This window comes from Phacochoerus africanus, chromosome 10 (genome assembly GCF_016906955.1).
Source record: "Phacochoerus africanus isolate WHEZ1 chromosome 10, ROS_Pafr_v1, whole genome shotgun sequence".
Taxonomy (NCBI): domain Eukaryota; kingdom Metazoa; phylum Chordata; class Mammalia; order Artiodactyla; family Suidae; genus Phacochoerus; species Phacochoerus africanus.
This window is the reverse complement of record NC_062553.1, coordinates 54,907,223-54,915,969: the sequence shown is the minus strand read 5'-3', so window position 1 is coordinate 54,915,969 and position 8,747 is coordinate 54,907,223. Positions and strand designations below refer to the sequence as shown.

The following is an 8,747-nucleotide window of genomic DNA, read 5'->3' as shown; positions in this document are numbered from 1 at the left end:
TCTAATGAAAGGGGACACTCTAGAATAGCATTGCTTCCCCAAATGAGGAATTGGTAGCTATGAGGAATTTAGCATTGTTTTCTTGAGAATGACACATTGTAAGTTGATCTGAATCTCTTTGATTTCCCAGAATTTTTACTGGCTGGGTTTATTCCACACACCACCCCTCCTACATTGGCAGTATCTCATGAGCTATTGATAAATTATTAAGCCCTGATGCAAACTCAGGGGCCAGGATTAGCCATAAAACTGTGTATTCATCAGGGTCTAGTCAAAAGTGCAAAACAAAACAAAATAAAACAAAACAGAAAATAAATAAAAGTACCAAACACAACAGTTATTTTGAAAGATAAAATTTAATACAAAGAATTGTTGACTAGATTTATGCTTTTAATGGAAAAGGTAAAAGTCTGGCATGGATGCAGCAGGAAGCAACCACCAACCCTAGGACTACGTAAACAAAGGGAAGAAGTTGAAATTAGAAAACTTAGATACTTTGAGGAGAGGCTCCCTGGAGCTGAAAGTCAGGTCTTTGTGGAGGGGCGCATTAGGCTAGTGTGTTGAAAATGCGTCTGGGATTGTTTCTAATCAGGTCTGGTTGGGACATGTAGACTGAGTGATTTTCATGCAGGGGGACGTTGGTTCTCATAGGTCTCTGGAAACGAGGCACAACGTCGCATGCAGGGCCCCATGGGGGAGCACCAGGGTGGGTCAGGAAGCAGGAGGAGAAGGAGAAAGCCTGGGCACATGTTTTTACCGTGACCACTTCAGGAAAGGCGGGGCAGGCACATTGAACAGTTCAGGACTGGGTAGTTTGAATAATCTTGGCTCTGGGCTACGGGAATGGTTCCTAGCTATTCTGTACCCAGCTCTGGAGTGATACAGGCCTGTGGAAATAGGGGCCTGGTGTGTGAGAGCTTGACAAAGGAGGTGGTTGGGGTGTGGAGCCTGAATTGGCTGGTTTGCTCATGGAAAGTTGTTTGTCATCTCTAGAAATGGGTTAACCCTTGGGAGGGGAGGCAGCCCTCTGGGGTCTGCAAGGCCCTTACAGTGTCAAAGCATCATAAAATACAGACAATAAAGACCATTATTAATATAGCTGGGCTGGTGTTTCTGAGTTCCAAGTCTACCAGCTGCTGTCTTAGGCCTTTCTTCCCATAAATTAAGCCTTGTCCCTCCTTTAGGATCAGAGAGGGTGGCTGACATATATGTTTCAAAGAGGAGGGAGTTTCTACTCTACTTGTGGAACTTAATAACAATGCAAAGATTCTGTCCTGAAGGGCAGCCTGAGTATTCTAGTTATCCTGGAAGAGCACACCCATCTCCTCACCTCACACGGAGACCTTCTCTTTCATGTTCTAGATTCGTGACTAAATGTCACATCTCTGCTGATAGCAGAGAAGCTAAACCAGTTTTTAAACTAGAGAACAGATGGCCTGTTATGGGCACGACCTTCCACGTCTTCTGTGCTCTCCTCATGTCCCCTCTCCTCATTGCTGGGACTCAGATCTCAGGAAAAAAAATGTTTGTCTACAATAATTGCTAGCTGAGTCTGTAAAAGGATATTTTTAAATTGTAAGCGTTTTTATTTTATTTTTTTTGCTGCACTTACAGCATGTGGAAGTTCCCAGGCCTCATCAGTGACCTGAGCAACTGCAATGACAACACTTGATCCTTAACTACTAAGCCACCAGGCCACTGCAAGTTGTGAGAGTTTTATTTCTCCAAAATTTAAACTTTTATGATGTGAATTAGATGTAGGCTTTCACTGGTGGGCACATTGCCAAGGTGGGGTGTGTGTGGGTGGTGGACCATCACTGCACTGGCTCCACTGGGAAAGAGAACACAGCTGGTACTTTGGCCTCAAACGATGTCTCCCAACTTTTGTGACCAGCTCTGTGTGGACTATAGGCTGAATGGACCCACACTATGTTGAAGCAGTTCCTTGCTGGAAAAAACGGAATTTATCTGTTGGTTCCCTCCTCATGACTCTCACTGGTCAAGCTCTGCCCCTTTTTTGTTGTGTCCTTGACCCATCTGGACACACAGTGAGAAATCCACATCCCATGCTCCATGCTATGTCTGCAAGGCCGCACTTGGTGCTGGAGCTGCCTGGCTCCCCTGTGGTGGGTATGAAGGGGGCCCGGGGGCCTGCAGACTGCCCCTTAGAAGGAGGGGGCCGTCCCCAGCATTGGGAGAGGCAGTGGTGGCAGCAGCCAGGGCTTTCAAGTGGCAGGTGGCCAAGAACCAATGTGAGGGAGCACATAATGGCATCTGATATAGAAGGTGAAAGGTAAGGAGGAAATCATGGGTTGGAAATATTTGTAAATAGCCACGAAAGTAACTGGAGAGGCAGAGTCCCAGAAGGACACGGCTAGAACATGGGAGCATGGAGGCAGAGGGCTCTATCAACACCTGGGACCAGAGTGGGGGTGTGTGTGGGATTACAAGACAGGGAGAGAGTGTGTGTGTGTGTATGTGTGCATGAGCAGGTGTATGCATAAGTGTGTGTGCGTGCAAGTACGAAAGAGAGAGCGAGCGAGGTGGGGAGGGAGAGAGTGTGTGTGTGTGTGTGTGTGTGCACGAATGTGTGTGTGCGAGTGCCAGAGAGAATGTGAGTGTGTATGTGTGCATGTGCAGGTGTGTGCATATATGTGTCCTCATGCGAGTTCCAGAGAGAGAGAGAGAGTGCATGTGCACGCGCGTGCATGTGTGCATCAGAGAGTATTTGTGTGTGTGTGTGCAGGTGTGCACATATGTGTGTGCGCGTGGGCGTGCCCGTGAGTGTGGATGCGCACGTGTTGGGGTGGGCAGCCCTGACTCAGGAGGCGGGAGTCCTGCTCCTAGCTCCCTGTTTCTGACCTGATTTTGGATTAGTTTCTTCTCTCTGAGGCTCTGTCGCCTTGTTTAGAAATGAAAGAGAATCAAAGCTGACATTTTTTCATTTTCAAGATCCATGTTTAGAGAAATGATTTTGCAGAAGTAATTTACATGGACAATCTTCCCATTTCACTGCATAAAAATGAATTGTAGTCAGCCGGTCTGATTGAGGCCTGAATCTGTCAGCAGCCAGCTGTATGGTCATGTGTAAATCACTAGACATCTAGCTCTGAGCTTCAGTCACCTTGGCTGTAGTCCCAGTGTTAGCATGGATGAGCTGTGAGACCTTGGGGACATTACTGGACCTCTCTGATTCTTTTTCTTTATCTGTCTAGTGAGCAAATGCACATGAAATGTCTAACATAAGATTACACACTCAAAAGTTCATTACCATTTCCTTAATTTTTTTTTGTCTTTTGTCTTTTTTAGGGCCGCACCTGTGGCATACGGAGGTTCCCAGGCTAGGGGTCGAATAGGAGCTGCAGCAGCCACCGGCCTACACCACAGGTACAGCAACACCAGATATGAGCAGTTCTGCAGCCTACACCACAACTCATTGGAAGGCTGGATCCTTAACCCACTTAGTGAGGCCAGGGATCGAACCCTCCTTCTCATGGTTGCTAGTTGGATTCATTAACCATTGAATCCCTCCCACTCCCTCCCTCTCCCATCGGGCAGCCACAAGTCTATTCTCCAAGTCCATGATTTTCTTTTCTGTGGAGATGTTCATTTGGGCTGGATATTAGATTCCAGTTATAAGTGATATCACATGGTATTTGTCTTTGTCTTTCTGACTTATTTCACTGAGTATGAGAGTCTCTAGTTCCATCCATGTTGTTGCAAATGGCATTATGTCATTCTTTTTTATGGCTGAGTAGTATTCCATTGTGTATATATACCACATCTTCCTAATCCAATCGTCTGTTGATGGACATTTGGGTTGTTTCCATGTCCTGGCTATTGTGAATAGTGCTGCAATGAATATGCGGGTGCATATGTCTCTTTTAAGTAGAGTTTTGTCCAGATATATGCCCAAGAGTGGGATTGCGGGGTCATATGGAAGTTCTATGTATAGGTTTCTAATTTAAAAAATTATTTTAGAGATGCTCATTAGTATGTGTTCAACTGATAACCAACAGAGTATTGTTGGAGGAAGTGTCCATGTAGAGTTTTATCCTGAAGTCTGAAGCATGGTAAACTCTGTATCATTGTTTACTGGAATGATTCTTTAAATGATATCATTCTTTTCTAACAGGAAAAATTAACATTATAATTAATATTAAACCAGTGACTTGAATTGAATTGCAACGGAGATGTTTTCTGTTGTCATAAAGGTTACCATGGTTAGATTTTAAACTCAGTACAAAATGTTCCATACAAGAAATAATAACTCGCTACATAGTACAGTCAAAGCTAACATAGCATTGCAAGTCAACTATATTTCAGTTAAAAACAGAAAGGATATTATCTATTTTATCGATAGTAAAGCCTCTCCAGCCATTTAGAGCAACATTGAATGCAGAATTCAAAATTCCTGTTCAATCTGAATTACAAAGATAGAGAAGCAAATATGGAAAAGTATGTTACTTCAAAAGTGTGTTTGGATTAGAAAAAAGTCCGTTTTTAAAAATGATTCTAGGCAAAATGGAAAAATCTGTAGTATCATGCATTCAATAAAACATGAAGAAAAGTAATTTAAGAAGGCTGAAGGCAGGACTCCCAGGAATTTATTTTAGGATACTCAGGAAGATGCTATTTGAGGTGCAATGTGCTCTGATGGCCAAGATGCTGCCCTCTGATGTAGAACATGTGGTTCTGCTGCACCTGACGCGCTGTTTAGGTGACCTTGGCCAGGGTGCTTCTCTTTCCATGATTTGGTATCTATAGAACTGAGGGATTAAAACTTATTTCAAACTTATTACTATTGTTGTTTAAAGCATTATCAAAACTTTATAGGCACATAATTTAAAGATGGTTTTACAAAGCTTGTTTGAAATACAGCACCCCTTCTGCCGCCAATTCCCATTCTCAGAGGAAAACATTTCTAGGTCTTACAGCTGTTTCTTTTAGTATTTTCCTCTGTGTCTCTAAATTATCTGCTTAAATTGCTTGTTTTTTTTTTTTAACCTAGTCCACAGTGGTAAAAGGGCTGAGCCCTAAGCACTAGACCACCAGAGAACTCCCTAAACTGCTTGTTTTTAAAATTGTGGTAAAAGATACATAACCCGAGATTTACTATTTTAGCCATTTTAAATGTACAGTTAAGTGGAATCAAGTATATTCACAGTGCCATGCAATTGTCATTGATATCCATCTTCAGAATTTTTTCATCACCCCAAACAGAAAGTCTGTACCCATTAAACAGTAAATCGGTAAATCACCCCCCTCCCGGCACCCCAGCCAGGCTTTATTAACCTCCCTCTGCTTTCTGTCTCCATGGATTCAACTCTTCTGGGCACCTCATGTAAGTGGAATCATACAATATCTGGCCTTTAGTGTCTGAATTATTTCACTTGGTGTCCTATCCTTAAAGTTTATCCATGTTGTAGTATGTGTCAGAATTTCCTTCCTTTTTAAGGTAAATAATACTCTGTTGTTTCTGATGCCCTGTTTTTTTTTTTTTTTTTTGGCTTTTTAAGGCTGCTAGTGAGACATATGGAAGTTCCCGGGCTAGGGGTCAAATTAGAGCTGCAGCTGATGGCCTACCCGACAGCCACAGCAATGTGGGATCCAAGCCACATCTGTGACCTACGCCACGGCTCACAGCAATGCAGGATCCTTAACCCACTGAGTGAGGCCGGGGATCCAACCTGCATCCTCATGGATCCTAGTTGGGTTCCTCTGAGTGAGAATTCCCCATTGTTTCTATAGACAACATTTTGTCTGCCCATTTATCTTTCAACGTTTGGGTCGCTTCTACCTTTAGGCTATTGTGAATAATGCTGCTGTGAAATGAGTGTACAAATACCTGTTTTTGAGTCCCTGCTTTCAATTCTTTAATTCTTTTGAGTATAAACCCAAGGAGGAATTGCTGGATTCTATGGTAATCCTACCTTTAATTTTTTGAGGACCTGTCACGCCTGTTTTCTACAGTGACTGTATCATCTTACATTCCTACCAGTTGGGAGCAAGAATTCCAATTTTGCCATGTTCTCACTTGTTCTTTTCTTTCTTTTTGAAAAATATAGAAAGCTCTGGGAGTTCCCTGGTGGCTCAGCAGATTAAGGATCTTGTATTGTCACCGCTGTGGTTGGGGTTACAGCTGTGGCAAGGTTCGTCCTAGCCTGGGAACTCCCACATGCAGCGGGTAAGGTTAAAAAAAATATGGAAACTTCACCAACCTGTATATCATTCTTGTGGGGGCTATGCTGATCTTCTCTGTCATTCCAATTTAATAAATGTGCTGCTGAAGTGGGACTTTAGTGTTTTTGCTTTCTATTTTCTAGAAGATTTCCTTAATTTTATCTTTCATTGCTTCTATTGAGTTTTAATTTCTATTATATGGGTAATTTCCAAGAACTTTTGTTTTCCTGAACATTTCTTTTTTCTTTCTTTCTTTTTTTTTGTCTTTTTAGGGCCATACCTGCAGCATATGGGGGTTTCCAGGCTAGGGGTGTAATCCGAACTGTAACTGCCAGCCTACACCACAGCCACAGCAACTTGGAATCTGAGCCGCATCTGCAACCTACACCATAGCTCACGGCAACGCTGGATCCTTAACCCACTAAGTGAGGCCAGGGATCGAACCCACAATCTCATGGTTCCTAGTTGGATTCATTTCCACTGTGCTACAGCAGGAACTCCCATGAACATTTCTTTTTTAAAAGAACATTTGGAGTTCCCGTCATGGCTCAGCAGAAACAAAACTAACATCATGAGGACACAGGTTTGATCCCTGGCCTCGCTCAGTGTGTTAAGGATCTGGCGTTGTCGTGAGCTGTGGTGTAGTTCACAGACACAGCTCGGATCCCGAGTTGCTTTGGCTGAGGCTGTGGCCACAGCTATAGTTCTGATTTGACCCCTAGCTTGGGAACCTCCGTATGCCAGGGATGCGGCCCTAAAAAGACCAAAAAAACCCAAAAAAACAAAAAACAAGACACATCTGGTGAAGGACTGTTATGGATACGCATAACAAAATACACATAACAACTCTTAATTAAAGTTCAACAATAAAAAAAAAACTCAATTAAAAAAATGCCCAAAGACCTTAATTGACACCTCATCGAAGAAGATATACAGGTGACTTCTAAGTGTATGAAAAGATACTTCACATCATATGCCATCAGGGAAGTGCAAACAAACAACAATGAGATAGGACCACGCACATATTAGTGTGGACAAAATCCGGAACTACAACACCAAGTGTGGACAAGGATGTGGAGCAACAGGAGCTCTCACACACTGCTGGTGTGAATGCAACGTGGTACAGCCACTTTGGAAGACAGTTTGTTTTCCTACAAAACTAAAATATTCTTGCCATATAATTGAGCAATGATACTCCATAGCATTTACTGAAATGAGTTGAAAACTTCTGCCCACATAATAACCTGAATAAAGTGTTTACAGCAGCTCCACTCCTAATTGTTAAAACTTGGCAGCAACTGCAGCATCTTCTGTGGTGCATCCAGACAACAGAATATTAATCAGTGCTAAAAATAAAGAAGCTATCAAGCCATGAAAAGACATGGGGTAATCTTAGAATGCATGTTACTAAGTGAAAGGAGCCAATCTGAAAGGACTTCTTACTATGGGATTCCAAGTACATGGCATTCTGGAAAAGACAGAAGTATGGAGAAAATAAACAGATCAGTGGCTGCCAGGGCTTGGGGTGGGAGTTGGTGGCAGGGCAGATGAACAGGCAGACATGGGATTTTTAGAGCCGTGAAATACTGCGGCCAAAGCCGCAGTGATGGGTATGTGTCATCATACATTTGTCCCACCACAGGGTGAAGGGCACCAAGAGTGAACTGAATGTAAGCTATGGACTTGGGTGATTGTGATGTGTCAATGCAGGGTTATTGTTGGTAAGACAAGGTACTGCTCTGGTAAGCGATGCTGATATTGGGGAGGCTATGTATGTGGGGTATGTGAGAAATCTCTATAGCTTCCTCTCAATTTTGTTGAAAACTTAAACCTGCTCTTAAAAAATAACTTCTTATTATAAAAAAATGCAATGTTTTTTTAAAAAGAATTAGATGTTCTTTTAATTTTTTTTTTTTTTGTCTTTTCAGGTCGCCCACGACATATGGAAGTTCCAAGGCTAGGGGTCAAATTGTAGCTGTAGCTGCTGGTCTACACCACAGCCACAGCAACACCAGATCTGCGACCTACCCCAGAGCTCACAGCAATGCCAGATCCTTAACCCACTGAGTGAGGCAAGGGATTTAACCTGTGTCCTCATGGATGCTAGTCAGATTCATTTCTGCTGAGCCATGATGGGAACTCTGCAGATGTGTCTTTGGCAAATATTTTCTCCCAGTCTGTGGCTTGTCTTCTCATTCTCTTGATATTGTCTTTCATAGAGCAGAAGTTTCAATTTTATTTTTATTTTTGTCTTTTTAGGGCCACACCCACAGCATATGCAGGTTCCCATGCGAGGGGTTGAATCAGAGCTGCAGCTGCCGGCCTACACCACAGCTCACAGCAATGCCGGATTATTAACCCACTGAGTGAGGCTAGGGATCAAACCTGCATCCTCATGGATACTAGTCAGATTTGTGTCCACTAAGCCAGGAAGGGAACTCCAGAAGTTTCCAATTTTAATGAAGTCTAGCTTATTGATTCTTTCTTTCATGGATTGTGCCTTTGGTCTTATGTCAAAAAAGGCATCACAGTAGTCAACATTATTTAGCTTTTCTCCTACGTTA

General features: G+C 42.8%; 1 pseudogene; it reads right to left on the bottom strand.

The window, feature by feature from the left end:
- Window positions 1-6,197: 6,197 nt before the first annotated feature.
- On the bottom strand, window positions 6,198-6,297 carry LOC125110409 (uncharacterized; annotated as a pseudogene).
- Between the last annotated feature and the right edge of the window lie 2,450 nt (window positions 6,298-8,747).